Below are 18,584 nucleotides of genomic sequence, written 5' to 3' on the forward strand. Positions count from 1 at the left end.
AAGAACAGAAGTCAGCCATTTTTGTTAACTTCCACTGAGGACAAGAAGCAGCTTATGCTTAACTTAAAAACCTTTAGGAGTAAATGTAGGACAATGTTGCAAAATTTTTAGCTCTGAAAAAGTGTCAAGTAAAAGGAAGCAGAGTATTTCCACAAAGATAATTGCATTTAGTATGACATTAATAAAGATTGTCATCTTTTAATATTGATAGAACGAAAATTATAAAGTGAAATAATATTATATACATCCTTAAATATGATTTTTATCCAGGAAAAAGTATTGAAAATAGAACGAACATGAAAACCAGAGAATTCAAAGTAGTTTAACAAGACAGTGTTAATTCTGCTTAATGAAAAAAAAAAAATTGTCAAATAAATTGATGTTCCAAAAAGAGATTATGGTTTCTTAAGATTATGTGCCCACAGTTCAAAAACTCTTTGTGAATTTTTATTTCATATATAATGAAACATGATTTTACCCTAGATTTCCTGTAATGATATAAAATCACAATCTTTGGATTTATCTCAATCACACACAATTCAAATGAACTCCTTTTATGTGATTAGACACAGACTAAAATGTATAGCAACTGTTGAAAAAGCAATGTTATCCAATGCTACTTGTAATTAAACATGGTACCTCAGTCTGGATACAACTGAAATCATCCTGCAAAGATGAAAAAATTTGTACAGGAACACACACACACACACACACACACACACACACACACAGAGTAACAATAACAAAGATTTTTAATCATAAAGAGGTTTAATCAAACAAGAAGCTATTCAATACCATCTTTTAGGTAAATTGTAAATATATTGAACAATATATTTGAACAATATTGGCTTTAACTCTAAGATCTAGGCTAACTTAAAAATTGCATTATTTTAAGTCAATTTCATAAATAATTTAAGAAAACATTTCAAACCATCTATTCCTATTACTTTTTATTGAAATGACAGCTTGTTAGCTAAGACAGCAGTAAAAAAAAAAAAAAAGAAAACACCCTGAAATTTTCATTTAATGGAGTACAGCACAAAATAAAAGAAAATTGGAGGACTTTCATTTTAATCTTGTCTCTGCTAAGTGGGTGATATTGGATAAATATGTGAACTTCTCTGGGGCTGATTCCTCCTCTTTTAGACAAGGAAAATCAAAGATTTAATAGATTCTCTCTCTTTTCCCTTGAGAAGGTAGGGGACTACTCACTTCAGATACATGAAATACTAAATATATTATCAAATAGTAGTGTGCTGACTGGTTTGGTTGACTTGATTTTTATTTCTTAAAAAAAAAAATAATCACAAGAAATAGATTGATGGGCAAGGGAGAAAGGAAAGCTTTATCTGGAAATTTAATATAAAACACATGTGATTAAATATATATTAGGACTAGAAGGATATCAGGTCATTTAATTCAACACCCCTCATTAAGTATTTGAGAAAACTGAGAACCAAAGAGGTTAAATTACTTACCTAAGATCACACAGGGATTAACAACTTAAATCCAAGTTCTCTAACTTAAATTGATTAGTTTTTTTTTTTACTGCACCAAGCTGCAACATTTAAGCATTCCTCCACATAAACAAGTCTTTTCCTCCTCTTCAAACTTAAGATTTTGTGGTACCACAAAATTTTGATTTTGATTGGTACCAATCAAATATGGTTACCTTCCTACCTCTCTGACTGTTCTTCTTCCTCCCATTCACTTGTTTCCTATCATTCCCCAGAACATGGATATGTTTCTCCCAAAGGTCATGAGATTTATTTTCTTTTCTCTACATTCTCTCAGAAATCTGATCCTTTCTTAGAGTTCCTGCTACCATCTCACCTTGTGAAGACTCTCCAAAGTCTATCTACACATAACTCTGACTTTGCTCCAGAATTCCCATGCTACATTTTAAATTCTGAGATCTTTTGTTACCATATTACCTAAAATTTCCCTTTATGCCTCCCCATTTGCCCAGAAAATCATCCCATAAAACATGGAATATTTTTAAAGGAGAATAAAGTTAGAAAAACCAATCAATACATTGAAAAATTCTGAAAATACTTGTCTTTCCGTACTTCTCTGTATTCAATATTTGTCATTCTTACAGCACAATAATATTTAATTACTTTCATATATCACCATCTGCTTAGCCATCTTCCAATAAATGGAAATTTATTTTTGTTTCCAGTTCTTTGTAACTACAAAGGTGTTCCTACAAGTATTTTAGTGTACATGGGAACTAAAAAGTAGTGATCTCCTTGGGGTAATATGCCTAATAGAAGAATCACTGCTTCAAATAGTTAAACATTTTAGTCACTTTATTTGTATAGTATCAAACTGTTTTTTAAAACAATTGCATTTATTATTACACAGCTTCATCAATTCATTCACTAGTGTACTTATCTTCCCACAACCCATCCAAAATAAGATTATTCCCTCTCTTTTGATCTCTGCAATTTGCAGGGTCTAAGATGAAACCTCAGGATTGTTTGGAGTCAAAGAAATCCAAATAAGGAAGAATTTTCTCTTATTAGTGATTTGGAGCATTCTTTCATAGACTAATATTTTGCAATTCTTTTTTTGAGAATCATGTTTCTATTCTTTCATTTTTTTATCTAATGGGAAAAGGCTGTTGTTCATATGTATTTTGTTTAATATAGGTATAAACAGATGTATGTTTTTATGCATGTTTGTTTTTGTACATGTTTTTTGTTCTGAGGCAGCAGAAAAACAGAGAACCAATCCTGAAACCAGAAAATTCTCAGTTCAAGTATTATATTGTCTCAGGTTCATAATGTTGGCATCACCCCAACAAGTTATTTAACTTCAATACTTTATCTAGGCAACTTTCTAAGATGATAAAATAAGTTTCATAGAAGGTATCAGCCTACACTGATAATAAAAGTTCCTTTAAGGAGAATTCCTTATACAAGTAAAATCACAGGTCAGGTCCCCATGATATTACCTATCACTTTTTGTAAAGGGCTGAAACTTTGAGTAGGTGCACTGGGTTCAGACCGAGCACTTACCTATTAGACAATATTCTATTAGCATTTGCTTGGAAAATGGCCCTTCCCACTATTCTGTGCTGGTTCAGTCTTTTGGTGTACACAGAGAATTGTGGGAAGGATTAGGGGGTGAAGTAAAACAAGCCAGAGTCACTTTGGCAGTAGACGAATAGAAGGAAAGTCGTGGAGATCCTGCGTCCATTCCCTTCACTTCTACCCCTAAAGACCAAGAAAAAAGACGAAACACTTTTGCTTATCCTGACTCCAGCTGATTCTAAGGTATCCAGGGTGCTAACTCAGTCTTCACAACTTTTAAATTGAACTAACTCCTCTTAAATACTAGGGAGAAGAGGAAGTAACTTATCTTTATAATTAACCCTATATCAATAGACTATTGCAGGGTCCCATAATGTAATAATTGTTCATAAACAAAGAGCTTAGCTAAAAATGAGCTCCAAGATAGCACAGGAGAAAAAAAACCACTGAATTTGCAAACAGAGGCCTTGTACAAGTAACTTGACCTCTGTAGGCCTGTTTCCCCATGAGTAAACAATAAGTTTAAATGACCACCAACATCTCTTCAAATTTCCAGCTGCCCTTCTTATAAACATCAATAAAGGGATTCTGAGCAAAATGTGTAGTTAAATCTACGAGTAACATTTACAGGGTTGAGTAAAGGTAAAATACCTTAAGTAAAGGCTTCACTATCAGTGATGCCAGTTCCCCGATCTCACTTCAATTTCAATAATTTTTTTCATAGGTCTGGTTTGGATCATTTAGTCAAACATCACAATTTTCTAATTTTATTAAGAAAACAGTACAGGAGTGGGGAAGATCTAGTCTACAGGTTGCATAACATCCACAAAATCATTTGCTAAGGCAACCACAGGTGATGAGCTGAAAGCTAGGTATGACAACTTCTGAATTGTAAGCTGATAATTTGCATGCTTTGTGAATGATGTTGATCCAAATGGCTCTTGAAAGAAAAAGGGTTCCCTACCCCTAGTGGAAAGTTGGACTTGTATGTCAAAAAATCTTAGTATAAATCCTACCTCTGACACACACACTGACTGTATGATGCTGGGTAAATTATTTTACCTCTCAATGCCAATAGGCAATTCTCTAAAACTGTTAATTGAAGAGCAGTTGTTGATATGCATGGATAGAGGGAGTTTCCTCCCTGGAGATTACCTGTATCAATAAAATCACAAGTTCAAACAACAAAAAAAAATTGTTATTAACTTTAAGTAATAACAAAACCAACTAATAGTTTTGTAGACACGGGCAACTGAATGAGGTAATATTGGGAAAGGTTGAAGGCAAATGAAGAAGGAGATGGCAGAAGCAATGAACATGAGCTTGGATAGACTTCAAGAGACAGTGAAGGATAGAAGAGCCTGACTGCCGATACAGCAACAACTGAGGATGAATACAAAGGAGTAGTAACCTCCTAAAAAAATATCACCAACCCTAAAGCATACAAGATACTAAGATTTTTCATGGATGATAAGAACTAACAGAAAGCCTTTTTCAAGATCTATACTAGAGGCAGTATGAAGAAGATGATGGGATGCCCTCACTTGATCAGTCACACAATTATGAAATCTGAAGTCATTCTCAACTCTTAATTCTCCCTTTCTCTCAGTCTACACCCATATGATTTTATTTACACTGTATATTCTTGTTTGTACATATCTATCACTTGTTGTCTTCCCATCAGACTGTGAGCTCCTTGAAAGTTAAGTCTTTTGTCTATTTTTGTATCCCCAGAATGTAGCACATTGCCTGGCACATAGTTGGCACTTAGTAAATGTTTATTGACTAATTATAGTCTTCATCAACTTTCTGACATGAAGCCTTGGCGGTTCCATCTAGGCAATGGGCCTCTTGCTAACATGTCGTGGGTCAATCCTAATCCAGAGAATTTCAATCCGGAGAGACATCTAACAGAACTGACGAGTCAAGAAATTTAAATGGCTGATTATAACTAGCTCCAGACCATTCACTGGACCATGTTTCATATCTTATATGACCAACAGCTTATTCATAGCCTTTCCATCTGGCTCAGCATTTTTACCTCTAACATAAAATATAAACTTCTTAAACTGATAATCAAGGCTTTCTACCATTCTATCATTCTAGACTCATATTCCTCTCCTTATCTCAAGTCAAACTAGTTCTTGCCCTGCACTTGCCATGCCGTTTCCCATCTTTGTGCCTTTCTAAAACCTGTCTTCCATGACTAAAATGCACTTTTTCTACCCCTCCACCTCTTAAAATCCCTAGCTTTTCTACTATACCATGTTTCCTGTCTTCTCTCCTCTCCTCCCCTAACTCCCTCTTCCTTACAATTTCTTTTTCCCTTTTCTTCTTTTACCCTTCTTCCTCTTTTACTCTTCCCTTCTTCCTTTTCCCCCTCTTATTTCTCCATTTTTCCCCTTCTTTTCCCATTGATTGTTCTATTTACCTTCTGTGCTTCTCTCTTCCCTCTTTCCTGCTCCCTCAGGGCTTCCTCCCTTTTGGTTGGCCCTAATTAATCCAGGCTCCCCTTACACATAAAACTTTTAAAAAATACTACCTCTATGCAAATATTCTATTTCCTCTCCTATTCTTTGCTTGTTAGTCACCTCTTCATTTATGTATTTAAGCACAAACACAATGTCCTATTACATAGTTGAGTTTCTGGGGGGGTGAGAAGTGGATGGGGAAGCAGTCTAGACCTATAATTTCATCTGTGTAGAAAGAGGACTAGTAAAGAGACTCCTTCTATCTATGAAGATGGGCAACTATGCTGTAGTTTCTCATCATATGAGAAGTGTCTGGGACATTGAGAAATGACTTGTTCAGTTCATACAATCAGCAGATGTCAAACCCAAATATTCCTAGTTTTGACTCAGGCCTCCACTGACTTCAGCAGGCTGTTAAGCTTCTAACAGAAACAGACCATCAACAAATTGGTCTTCTCATTCTCCTTTCTTTACTTTGCCTTACTTCATGTCTTTCTATATTACCTTATATTCTTCATACTTGTCATTCTCAATTACATTATAATGATGACCGATTTACAACTACAGTTTCATGAATAATTTTTCTACTTAAAGTGATCTATCATTTCAAATTCAACATATCCAAAAATAAACAATCCTGAAATGATTTCTCCTCTAATCTAACCTTCCAACTAAAATTTTCCAGTTTGTTCAAAATTATCAGTATTTTCCCTGGCACTAAGTCCAAGTTGTACTTCATTCACTCTATCAATCTGCCAGTAAATCTTATACTACTTCTCTCACAGTGTTTCCTTTCTCTTCATTCCTAATAATACCATATACATCATTTCATATCAAACACATATCACTTTCTCATATACATGTGTATATATGGATATAGACATATATATAGATGTTTATAAATGCAAATATATACATATGTATTGTTAGAGCTAAAAGAGCATCCAGCCCAACTCTCTTATTTTAAAGATGAAGTTCATGCAATTAGTTAATGGCAGAAATTGAAGTCAAACCCGGATCTCCTGATTCTCCTAGTGCTGTGATAGATAGAAAAATCCCACAAATGAATTTACCACAATTTTAGCAAAACTTTTGATAAAATATATTATCAGACTAATCTTCAAAGCATCTTTATCACATTACGTTATAAATTCAAGAATTTAGTTTCCACATTGCCTTTCTTGCACATAACAATATTTGAAATGAATCGAATAACCAATGCCAATCTACAGCAAATTATGTAACAATAACAACTTGAATATGTGCATTAATCTAAAAATAACAACTTCTAGGTTTATCCACAAAATTTACTTTGAGATTAAGACTATTATGCAAATAATAAACCATTAAGGGCAGGAGAATTAAAATGACTGCAAATAGCCAGCATTTATTAAACACCAATGTGCTTACGTGCCAAGCATTGTGCTAAGTGCTAGAGATACAAAGAAAGGCGAAACAGTCCCTGATCTAAAGGAGTTGACAACATGTAAACAATATTGTACAAACAATATATATGTGGAAAAATCGTAGGACAGTCTCAGGAAAGTGCACTAACATTAAGAAAGATGGGGAAAGAGAGGCATATTGCAGAAGATAAGACTTTAGCTGGACTTGAAGGAAGTCAGGAGTGCAGCTGAGAAGAAAGCATTCCAGGCATGAGGGACAGCCAGTGAAAATACTCAGTCAGGAGATGGAGTGTCTTGTACAAGAACAGCAAGGAAGCCAGTATCATTGGATCATGGGGCACATAGAGAAAAGATTAGAAAGATAGGAAGAGATTTGGTTATGAAGGGCTTTTAAAGTAAAGCCAAAGTTTGCACTAAGAGGAGCTCAATATAAAAATAACATAAGTTAAAAGCAAATAAGAACAACCAATGAAAAAATTCCTATTACACAAACAAGGAGAAACACAAGTTCCAACATGAATTGCAAATGAGCAGATGTGAAATCAAAGTTCATTTTACTAAAATAACACCTGATATTTTTGCAGTTCATTAGAATTACTTTTGTATATTAATATGTAGGTCCTAAGCTTTTTAAAAAGCCAATACAAACATCTTTCTTCAAATTCTCAACATCCTTCTCAAATCATTCTTCATAATTATGTAGTGCCATGTTGCTAACTCATGAGCACAAACCTATTTTTGACAGTAACCAATTTTAATGTTAGGTTTTCCTTAATTCCAATATACAATTAGTTAAAACTGGTTTTGAATTCAACTTTCCCCTGTGATGGTTGGGGGGGGGGGGAGGGGAAACGTTTTTTACTAAAAAAAGCATATTTTAAAAACAAAAAACAAGCTTATTTTTATGGAATACAGAGAACCATAAAAAAAGCTGGCATATAAGGTAAATCTGAATTAAAAACTGAAATTTTTCTGAAAAGCAATGAATGAATGGATAATAAATTAGCCATAAAATCCACAAAATCACACTTGAATTCTTTGATTTAAACCAAGTGAGATTAACACCAACAGAAAGTTTGCACAGTCAAGTTATGTTCTGCCTAGATAATAGTCAATAAGCTCACAAAATACATTTAAAATTAATTTTTCCAAAATCCAAAATGCCCCTGGTCAGAAATCACTTTCTTTACTCAATCCATCATCACTGAAATATAGCTAACCTATTTAGCATCATTATATAAAATTTGTGCTATTCTCCTGAGGCAAATGAAGTATTTTTAATAAACAAGATCTCATTTTTCTATTTACATGTAATTTCTGAGCTTTTCCCCGTTCATTTCTGATTCATCTTTAATTACTAGCATATTTCTCCAAAACATTTGAACTTCAAGTTTCTCTTCTCACTGGGGAACCATTCATGGATTTAAGGAATCATTTGATAAAATTTATTAAGACCCTCCAACTTACAAAGCACCATTATAGGAGGGTTATTGCCATTGGACTCATACATTTAATGAACTATATGCCATTTTTTTGTAATGTGAATTATTAAAACACCCTAACATATACCTCTTTTCAAATTCAGATTCTAATAAATCAAATATCCACAATATGCAGTCTATATTAATTCATCCAAAAGCAATGACATATATTCATTCAATAAGCTATTTCCCTTCTCTCATTTAAAATTCATAAATCCTATGTCTTTCAGGAAATACATATGCTAAAGACATGTAGTTTTTCATCCACATCACAGAATAGATTAATATTTAAAATGCTGAAATTAGAAAAACAATTAAAATTAAAAATCAAAGTCACAATGTAACTCTGATCACAATAGTTTAGGGAGAAAATAAAATAGGTTTACTTATGATGAAACCATTCAACAATCATTCTTGGATCATAAGGTCATACAATCTAGAGTTGGAAGTAAACTCCTTCATTTTACATATGAGGAAACTGAGGCCTCTGGAAGTTAGGTTACAAAGATAAGAAGTGGCAGAGACAAGATTTAAACTCAAATCCTCCAATTCCAAACTACTTCTCTACTGTAGTACAAAAGCTTAGGGTATAAATCATTCAACAAACTTATTCTCCAAAATTTTTTTTTAAAGAAAAGACAACAGAATTTTTACTTGAGTACCTGAAGTAATAGAAGGTGGTTCAATTCCAACAATTATTAAAGCTCTTATTTATATGCAAAGGGGATGAAAAACCAGAGTGTGACTTCAAAGAGCTTACAATACAATCTACAGAAGAATTCAACTTACAAAAAGCTTTTTCTCTCACTGAAGAGGCAACAGGGTCTGATGGAGAAAGCACTGGATTGGTACTAAGGACTGGATCCAAATTCTCACTTGGTCATACAATGTGATGGTCAACAAGTCACTTCACCTCCCTGGGCTTCAGTTTGCACATCTGTAAAAACAGGGTTGTTTGAGAAGTAAGTATCTAATGTCCCTTTCAGTTCTAACTTTTTTGATTTTATGAACAAAATTTTTTTTTCTACTTTGTACTCATTCATTCTGAACTAAAAAATCCATTAAGTTCACCTTATTTTTCTAATCTACAAATAAACTGGGGGAAAAAAAGAGAGAAAGATGGAGTTAGTTCCATAACTAAATTTTAAAATATCATTTCCAAATCTGTTGTCTGTTTATTAAGACATTATTCAAACGAGCCACTGAAGCCAGTAACAGGGAAATGAATGAAAAAGACAATATGTAATATGCTCACTTGCTAAGATAATGTGTAAGATATATATATATATATATATATATATATATATATATATATATGTATGAATTCTTTAAAATGTGCAAGGCCAAAAAAGCTTAGAAACCATTTCAAGCAACAAACATGATCTTTCTGAAAGGGAAAGCTATTTGGCAAACAAGGATAATAAACAAAGAAGATGACGAACATCTCATTAAAAAAAAAAAAAACAATAAAGTAGGAAAAAAACAAGCTTATAAAAAATTAGTGGGAGGCTCAATTAAGTGACATAATTCCTAAAGCATTTAAGGATGATACTTGAAAGATACTAAATAAATGGGTATCAATTATTGAACTAATTCTTGTCTCTAGAATCTAGGCAAGCATTCAGTGAATCCATGATGAAGACATGAGAAGGTAACAAGTAAGGATTTACAAATGATATCTTCCAGATGCTTCTATTTGTGGATGATATTGTGCTGATTTCATCTAGCCTTGAAACAATGCAGAGCCCACAAAGGAAATTAGTGACTGTAGATGAGCCTAACTACTCACACATGAAAAAAAAGTGGATGAATGTTGTATGAATGTAGAACCTACAAAGCTGATCTCTATCTATAGACAGATCTATCTATAGATAGATATAATTATCTAAGTATTTATTTTATATTTGTGTAAATATATAACTAGTTATTTATATACACATAATCCTCTCTGTGTTTATTCATCTATGTAGACAGTTATACTTTCTATAGACAGATCTTGAGAAAAAATTGTCAATAAACATGTACTGAGCTCAAAATTAAATAGAAGGGGGAAAAAAAAGGATGAATTGTAATTTGTGTGCTTTCAACATCCTAAAATTTCTCCCTGAAGCAAAGTTCTATCTCAATAAAAAATTACAAATGATAAAAATAAAAAATTTTAATTAATAGTAAAAATTTTAATTTTAACAAAAAAATTTTTATTACAAATGGTCAGCCTAGATTTTTCCACTGATATCCAAGTAAAGTCAAAAGAGCAGGACACTAAGTAGTTGTCAGCATTCCTTCTTTTTCTCCCCTCCTCTCTATCAGCTCCCAACTTTGGATCATTTACAGAATGGTCAACTATGGACAAGAGTTACTTGGATACTGGATACTATTATCCAAGTAAATAAAAACTTTGTGATCTGCACTGTTAAAAGAGGTACCCACAACAATGAGATCAAAGATCTTCTGAAGTATCTAATGATATACTGACTTAAACTTGCTCATATTCACTCAAAATTACCCTACCAAAAAAACCCCTATTTTACCTAAGTACATTACTTAAAAATTCAAAGAAACTATTAAAACAAGTACCTTTATTCTACTGTTTTTAATACTTTTTTTAAGCAAATAGGGAGTCAAGTGACTTGCCCAGGGTCACAAAGCCAGTAAGTGTCTGGTGAGACTGAGGCCCATTTTGAACTCAGATCTTCTTGGCTCCAGGGCTGGTGCTCTATCCATTTAGCCACCTAGCTGCCCATTTTCAAAAACATGACTTAGGATATCCTATGTTTCCCAAATATGGGAAGAATCTATGATTTGGGGAGCACAGGAAACACATAAATGTGGGAATTCTCTCTACAAACAGGGAGATGAAAACATAACTATGGTTTAACTCTTAGGAAATTACCTGTATCACATAGAGGTCTCATGACTTGCCCAAAATCCTATTGATAATTAAGTAGTGGAATGGAGTTTGAACCCAATTATTCTTGACTAGAAGCCTCATACTGTATCTTTTAAAAACAATATATTTCACTTAAATAAAAACTGAACTCTTACTCACAATAAATGATGAAGGTTATCCTGTCCTATCGAATAATAATATGAAAGAAAACATCCCCCCCAAAAAAATACTTAATCTACTGACAGGTGGCAAGTCTTTTCCTAATGACTTCAAAGGCAACTATTTTAATTAGCTTTGATAAATAAAACCTAATCAGTTTTCTTATAGAGTTGCAAAATGTGTCCCTGTCCCCATCAGACTGCTTCATATTTATTCACTCAACAAATTATCTGCGCAATCATAATCTAAAGGCCTTATAGGGAACCGAAGGACAAACCACCTTTGATATCTCTTCCATCTGTAAATCTATTATCTTCTAAGTTCTAGTCTATATCATAGTAAGAAAGATAAGACATAGAACCAACTTCAATACAAGAGATCAAGTAATATAGTACATTGTAGATTTCAATAAGGTAAATCTGAGGTAGCTCTTTAGAAAGGACAAAAACAAGAGAAACAAAACTGATAAGATATGGGTACAAGATGCCCAGAATTATTAGGGGAAGGGAATAAAAAGAAGGAGAAAGAATTTGAAAGTAATGAGACTGAATGGGAGGCTATTAGAAAAGACCAAATGAAAAATCAGGATCCTAAAGGTTGACAGCAGTGGAAACGAAAAGATGAGACTAGAGATATTAGAAGCTAAAGAGAAGGGAGTGGACCAAAGATGATTCTGACACTCTGAGCCTGCATTATGTAAATAGTGGTGCCACTAAGAAATGGGGAGGACAGATAAAGGAGATGGGTTTGGGTAGCAGCAGTGCAGAAAAATGCTTAATCACATTCAAACTCAAAACTAGATATCCAAAAGAATCTTCAGCAAAAAATTGAAAATATAGGTCTTCTACATAAGGGAGAAGACAGAGTTGGACAGTTCCCAGAATCACCTTAATGAGTGATATCTAAGGTCATGTAAATAGGTAAGACAGCGAAGAAAAAGAACATAAAAAAATAGTAAGAACTGTTTAGAGAATATGGATACTTAAGGATATAGTAGAAAGGAAGGAGCCAGTGAGAAAGATATAGGAATAGTCAAAGGACAAGGAAAATATAGAACATCAAAGTATCATAGGAAGCCAAAAGAAAGATCAACTTTTAAGACTGGAGTGGTAACCAGCATCAAATGTTGCAAAGCAATAAGGTGGAGATCCACTTGGTCTAAATGACTAGATTTGGCTATTAGGAAATAAAAGTGGCAGAAAAGAGTCCAAACTAACAAAAAGGATGAGTAAGTTAGGCAGTTTGGACAGTATGTATGCATATATAAATTTTAAAAATACATATACACATTTATATATATTTCTTTGTATCTATAGTAGTTAGATGACACAGTTGAGATAAGAGTCCTGGTCCTGGAATCAGGAAACTTCATATTCCCGAGTTCAAATCTGGCTTCAGACACTTACTTAGCTGTGGGACCTTGAGCAAGCCACTTAATTCTATTTGCCTCAGTTTCCTCATCTGTAAAATAAGCTGGAGAAGGAAATGGAAAACTACTCCAGCATCTTTGCCAAGAAAACTCCAAATGAAGTCACAAAGAGTAGGCCATAAAATTATTTATATATTACACGCATACATATTCATTCTTTTAAGAACTTTGGTGATAAAGGCAAGAGTAATACTTTGAAGAGTACTGGAGTTAAAAGGGCTTGGACTATTTGCTTTTTGAAAAGGAAAAATCTAACAGCATACTTTCTAGAAAGGTGGGGGAGAATGTTTAACATATATTATTTGCCATTTAGGGGAGGGAATGGGGGGAAAAGGTGGGATTGGAATACAAGGTTTTTCAAGGCTCAATGTTGAAAAATTATCCTTGTATATATTTTGAAAATAAAAAGCTTCAATTAAAAAAAGAAAAAAGATGGGGGGAGAGGGATTATAGAGGGGGTGGAAGATGAAAGAAAAATGTGAGACAACTGATAGGGGATCAAAAAAGAAGTATATAGAGTTCAACCTTGAAAAGACAGGATGAGTGAAGAAACAAATTTTTTAAGGTGGGGGGAGGGAAGTTTCAGGATCTCTCATCAGATGCACAGCTTTTAGTAATTCTCAGAATTCTCCAGTTAACTGAAGCTTATCCCTTCCATCTCCAAAAGAACATTGGATTAGAAGTAAGAGGACCAAGATTCTACACCAATTCCTACTATCTTATCCATCTATCTTTAGACAAATCACAATGTTTTTGAACCTTACATTTCAATTCATAAAATGAGAAAAAATATTTGTCCTTATCCTCACAGGGTTGTTTTGAGCATCAAAAAAGTGCATTCATATGAAAGTTCTAAACTGTATAGAGCACAATATAAATGTATAGTAGTATTAATCATTTCTTATGAAACGCTTTTGCATATATTCTTCTTTTAAAATTTTTATTGAGATGTTTCAACATCAACGAAAATAGCTGACATATCCCTCCATCCTTTCCAGCCTAGAGTCATTTCTTTAAAGGGGGGAAGGGGAAGGCAGAGGGTGGGAAACAGTTCAGCTAAACAACTTACTTAACAATCAAATTCAACATTATCTGTAGGGTTCTATACCCATAGTCCCCTATACATTCACATGCAGAAAATTTCCTGCTTTTCTATAATAGCATAATTTAATCCCTTCTGGATGATTCTCTCATTATCAATGTGCATTATTGTAATAGGATAAACAACTACTGTCTTTATTTTTAGCTTTTCTGCTTTCTTCTCTACAGGTCAGAACATCAGCTGTCAGTTTTGCCATAATTGTGTCTTCCTCTAACTTACACACCTCTCTGGAGATTTTCTCATTAACATAACACAGGCTGCTCTCATCTCTCCTAGTTGGGTGCCTCTAATCTGTAGGAAACCAGAAAACCACATTTAAAATATGTTTAATGCAGTCAATTTTATTTACCCCCCCCCCCCAGAGCAGCTACCATCTAATTTAATTTTATTTATTTTTATACTAATTTAAAGTAATCTTAAACACTAATTTTAATCTTAAAAAGAAAATGTACCTAAATGAATGAAAATTAACTGCTGGATTTAAGTCAGTTACCAATTTGTTACTCCAAGTTTGGGTTCTCTTATTCATTTTATAAAAGTTACCATAAATCTCTTTTATGCCTCTCCAACACTTAAAATGATTCAATTTACAAAAATATGATTCATCCAAGTCCTCAAAAACACATCTACTTCATAAGGACTGAGGAACTCAATTATTTTCAAAAACCAGACATGCCCAGAAGAGTGGAAATCTCTAGGAGAAATCCTTTTAGTTACAAAATCATTGGTGTGCTACCAGTCATTTGGCTCAAAGCAGTTTAAAAAACTACTGTTACATTTATGTGTGGGAATCATCTTCACTAAGTAAACTAACAGAGATTTTGGTCCAAAATTCTAGAATGCAGGGATTTTATTCATCCCCTAGTCTTTAGGATATCCATCATGTAAACATTAGCCAAAGGACTAGATGAACAAACTGAATTACTCTTTTCAAACAAAAGGATGATTAATTTCTCCATAACCGAGTTGAAACACATTAGTTGCATGAGGCAATCTAAATTTAGTCAATGCCTTAAAAAAAAAAAAAAATTTCTACACTATTTAAAAAAATACAAGAAATCAAATTTTACTTGAAGAATTCTCATAGGCCTCATCCCCCATCGTGTGAATTTGACCTACAGCATCATCATTCCTTCGAGTTTGTGAATGACAACAGCTTCTGAACAAAGGTTATTTGGGGTGAGCAAAAGGTTCCAACAGAAAAAAGCAACAGGGGCAACAATCCACTAAAGGTATTTAAGAGGCACCAACTTTTGGACAGGTCTTCCAATTTCATTACACTGTACATCTCTTTATTGTCCTACAACTGATTCAAAATTTTCAAAGGGTTTTTTGGTGACAACAGTTTAAACCAATTACTGTTATTATAATTTCTTAATTTTGAAACGCTGTCAACACATTTTAGGTTACTGAAAATCAATGCTAACTTTTTTTTTTTAAATACGAAAGAAAGCATCCTTTAAAATGTTACAAACACACACTTCAGCAACACTCAGCATTACATCACTGTTCTCATTCAATTAGAAATCCTTCCAAAACTTCCATATCTCGTCTATCTGCTACATATTTGAAAATGCACCATTAAGGAAAAATGATCTACAAAAAAGGTATTAATCTCTAGATTTAGTTTTTATTTTTAAGACAAGAATTTTATTAAATGGATACTTTAAATCTCGATGACGTGTTTATTGGTCTGTGTGATTTGTACTTTTTCTGTATGGACAAAACAAGAATGGCTCTAACTTCTTTCCTAGCCAGTTAGTTTCTTTTTAATTCTGCAGCAAACCAAAGCAACAATGTTTCTCGTAGTATAATAAAGTCAAGGGCACAGAACCATCCGAACGTGCCTGTAAAATCAATCTACAATTTCCTTTTAATCTCCTTTCTCTTGGATTCCGTGAGATCTTTGTTCGCTGGACAAGACCATCTTTGAATGGTCCAGCAAATTACAGGAGCACAGAATGAACCTCGGGGTGCTGCGCCGGACAAGAGCGGGACCCGGGAGGGAAATGGAGGAGCAATGAGGGACCCCGAGGGGAGGGGGGACCCCTCGGCGGCTCCAGCCTGACCCCAAGCCCACATCAGGGCGCCGGCTCCTCCGAAGAGGACAAGAGCCGGGTGCAATGCGTGGGAGGCCCACGAGCGTTGGAGGGAGGCGGTGGCGGCCGCCCCAGGCTGCACTGTTAAAATTCCGCGGAAGCTGCAGTCTCGGGTGCCAGAGGAAGAGCAGGAAGGTGGCGCTAACGCCAAGAAATTGGAGGCAAAGTGATAATGATGGCGGCGCCGGCTCCAGCAGTCCCAGGGAGAAGAGAGAGCACGCCCCCGTCCGCGCAGACTCCGCAGCTCCGCATCTCCCGAGCTCCTAGCGGGGGCAGCCCTAGCTTACCCTCCCCCCACTCCCCCTCACGGTCTGTAGCGGAATTTTCTATCCCGACGACTAATTCAAGATGGCGGCTCCCCCGCTTCACCACCCCCCTCAACCGCCCTCCTGCAGCAGACAGCGAGTCGCCGCCATCTTGTCCCCCACCCCCCCCTCCCTCGCGGATATTTACATAGCGAAAAATCTCCATCTACCCCCAGCCCGCCTGCGGCCTTCCCCCCACCCCTGCAGCCTTCGCCTCATCCCCGGTTCTGCCCCGTGCACGATACCCCCGGGCCCCGGTGTAGCACCGACCTTGTGTCCCCCCCCACCCCGCCTCTCGCCCTCCCCCACCCCCTCCCGCTTACGGAGCGCGCCTCCGCCGGCCCCGCCGCCGCCGCCGCCGCTCTGGGCACACGGGCTCCTCCCCGGGCCTAGCTGCGGCCTCCTCGGGGCCTGCACCGCGCCGCGCGCCATGCCGCCCGCCGCCGCGCCGGGGACTCACCGTGCAGGCGTGTAGGGATGTCGGCGGCGGTCGCGGGTGCTGCAGGCCGGGCTCTCTCTGGAGCACTGGGCCGGGCTCCGGCTGGTTGGGGCGGGCGGAGGGAGGGAGGAGGGGCCGAGCTCGGAGCTGACAAAAAGCGGCCCAGATCCCCGGCACGGGCCCGCCGTCAGCACGTCACGTCACCGCCCGGGAGAGAGACCCAGGAAAATGCGGAAGGGGAGATGGTCTCTTACCTCCCCTCCGGGTCCCTCCGTCGCCCCGGCCCCGCCGCAGCCTGCACCCCTCCGCCGGGGGAACCCACTTCCCTCGCTGCTGCGGGGTCCCCGGCGGCACCGGAGTCTCCGTGACAACGCTCCCCCCCCTCCCCGCTTCTTTCCAGCACCGACGCCGCCGCCACCTCCTCCTCCTCCTCCTCCTTCTCCCGCCCGCCCGACACACACGCACCGCCACTGCCGCCGCCGCCGCCGCCGCCCTAGCTCGGCCGTAAAAACCCGCTCGGGGCTGCGACTTGCTCATCTCCCACCCGCTGAGACCCGGGGAGACTCTGCCAGGAGGCTACCCTCAAAGCCCCCCCTCTTCCTCTTCTCCGCCAAAAAGGATACCCCAGTGTAGCCCCCGCACCCCCTTTCCCCCGGAGAATCAACCTTGTCCCTTCACTTAGGACTCACCAGCAGCCTAGCTCCACGTCGGGATCGAGGATTTCAACTCCATTTGTTGAAGGCCTCAGTATTCCTCTCCCCCCCCCCCCCCCCAAGCGGATTTATTCATCCTCCCTGGCAAAGGAGGATAAATTTTGCATCTCCCCCCTCCCGATACATTAATTTCCTTTTTAAAAATAGTATTGCTCTGATTTTAAAATGAAAAGGAACTTACCAGTGTAAATGGATGGGGGAGGGGGGGAAAGAAGGGAGGGGAGGAAGGCCAGCCTAGTGCAACTGCAAAACAAATTAAGTTAAATATTTTAAATTGTTCATTGATCCATAAGAACCAACTGCTTCTGTTATTTTGCAAAAAAAGAAAAAAGGGGGGAGGGAAATGACTACATTTTTAAAATGGCTTTGCACATGTGCAGAAATACATGTAATAAAGATTTTTAAATTGTGTATTTTCTACAAGTATGTTATTTTTTCCCCCTATATTGTAGTGATGGTAGCATGGAAATACCCAAGTCTTAGCCTCATAGTTTCGAAGCTCAAAGGGATCTTAAGTCCATCTCTCTCATTTTAAAGATGAAAAATCTGAGGACCAGAAAGGTACTTGTCCAAGGTCACATAAATACTAAGTGGTACACCCAATAATTTGAACTTAAGTCAGTGTTTTTAAAATTATTTTCCCAAGTGTTTAAAATATAATAAAGTTAGTTGGTTGCGGTACTGAGGTGAATGTACGTTAAAATAAAAAGGCATTTCTAGTTTAAAATGATTTTGTAAGTAAAAATTTTATATAAAATCAACATTAATAAAAATAATCTTTTCTTAAACCTTATTTTCTTTTTAAAGTGCATCATTTTTCCCCATTCTATTTTACCTGAGCCAAACCCTATAAATATCAAAGATTGAGCTCTTATTTTTAAATACAATTCTGCTTGGCTGCATTGTATGAGTTCTTTCAATCCAAGTTTAAGTGTTTGTTCAATCACAAAAAAAAAAAAAAAAATTACAAAAGTCTTATAGAGTCCAGTCACTTTGTAATCCATAGACTAATTTGGCTGTTTGGGGAGGAGAGGGTGTTAAGCAATATCCTA

The 18,584-nt window shown here is 36.6% G+C and overlaps 1 protein-coding gene across 6 annotated transcripts in view; it reads right to left on the reverse strand.

The window, feature by feature from the left end:
- Positions 1 to 17,526, reverse strand: part of ZFX (zinc finger protein X-linked) — a 63,154-nt gene extending 45,628 nt beyond the window's left edge. For 2 of the 6 annotated variants that reach the window (XM_031959474.1, XM_031959470.1), the window contains exons 1-2: positions 16,841 to 16,925; positions 9,186 to 9,333 (exon numbers count right to left, since the gene is read on the reverse strand). The gene's annotated coding sequence lies outside the window, so the exon portion shown is untranslated. Of the gene's footprint in view, positions 1 to 9,185; positions 9,334 to 14,199; positions 14,268 to 16,840; positions 16,931 to 17,508 lie in introns of those variants that run through there. The other 4 variants (XM_031959471.1, XM_031959472.1, XM_031959475.1 and 1 more) reach the window with 4 other exon arrangements.
- Positions 17,527 to 18,584: the final 1,058 nt, after the last annotated feature.

This window comes from Sarcophilus harrisii, chromosome 3, assembly GCF_902635505.1.
Source record: "Sarcophilus harrisii chromosome 3, mSarHar1.11, whole genome shotgun sequence".
NCBI lineage: Eukaryota > Metazoa > Chordata > Mammalia > Dasyuromorphia > Dasyuridae > Sarcophilus > Sarcophilus harrisii.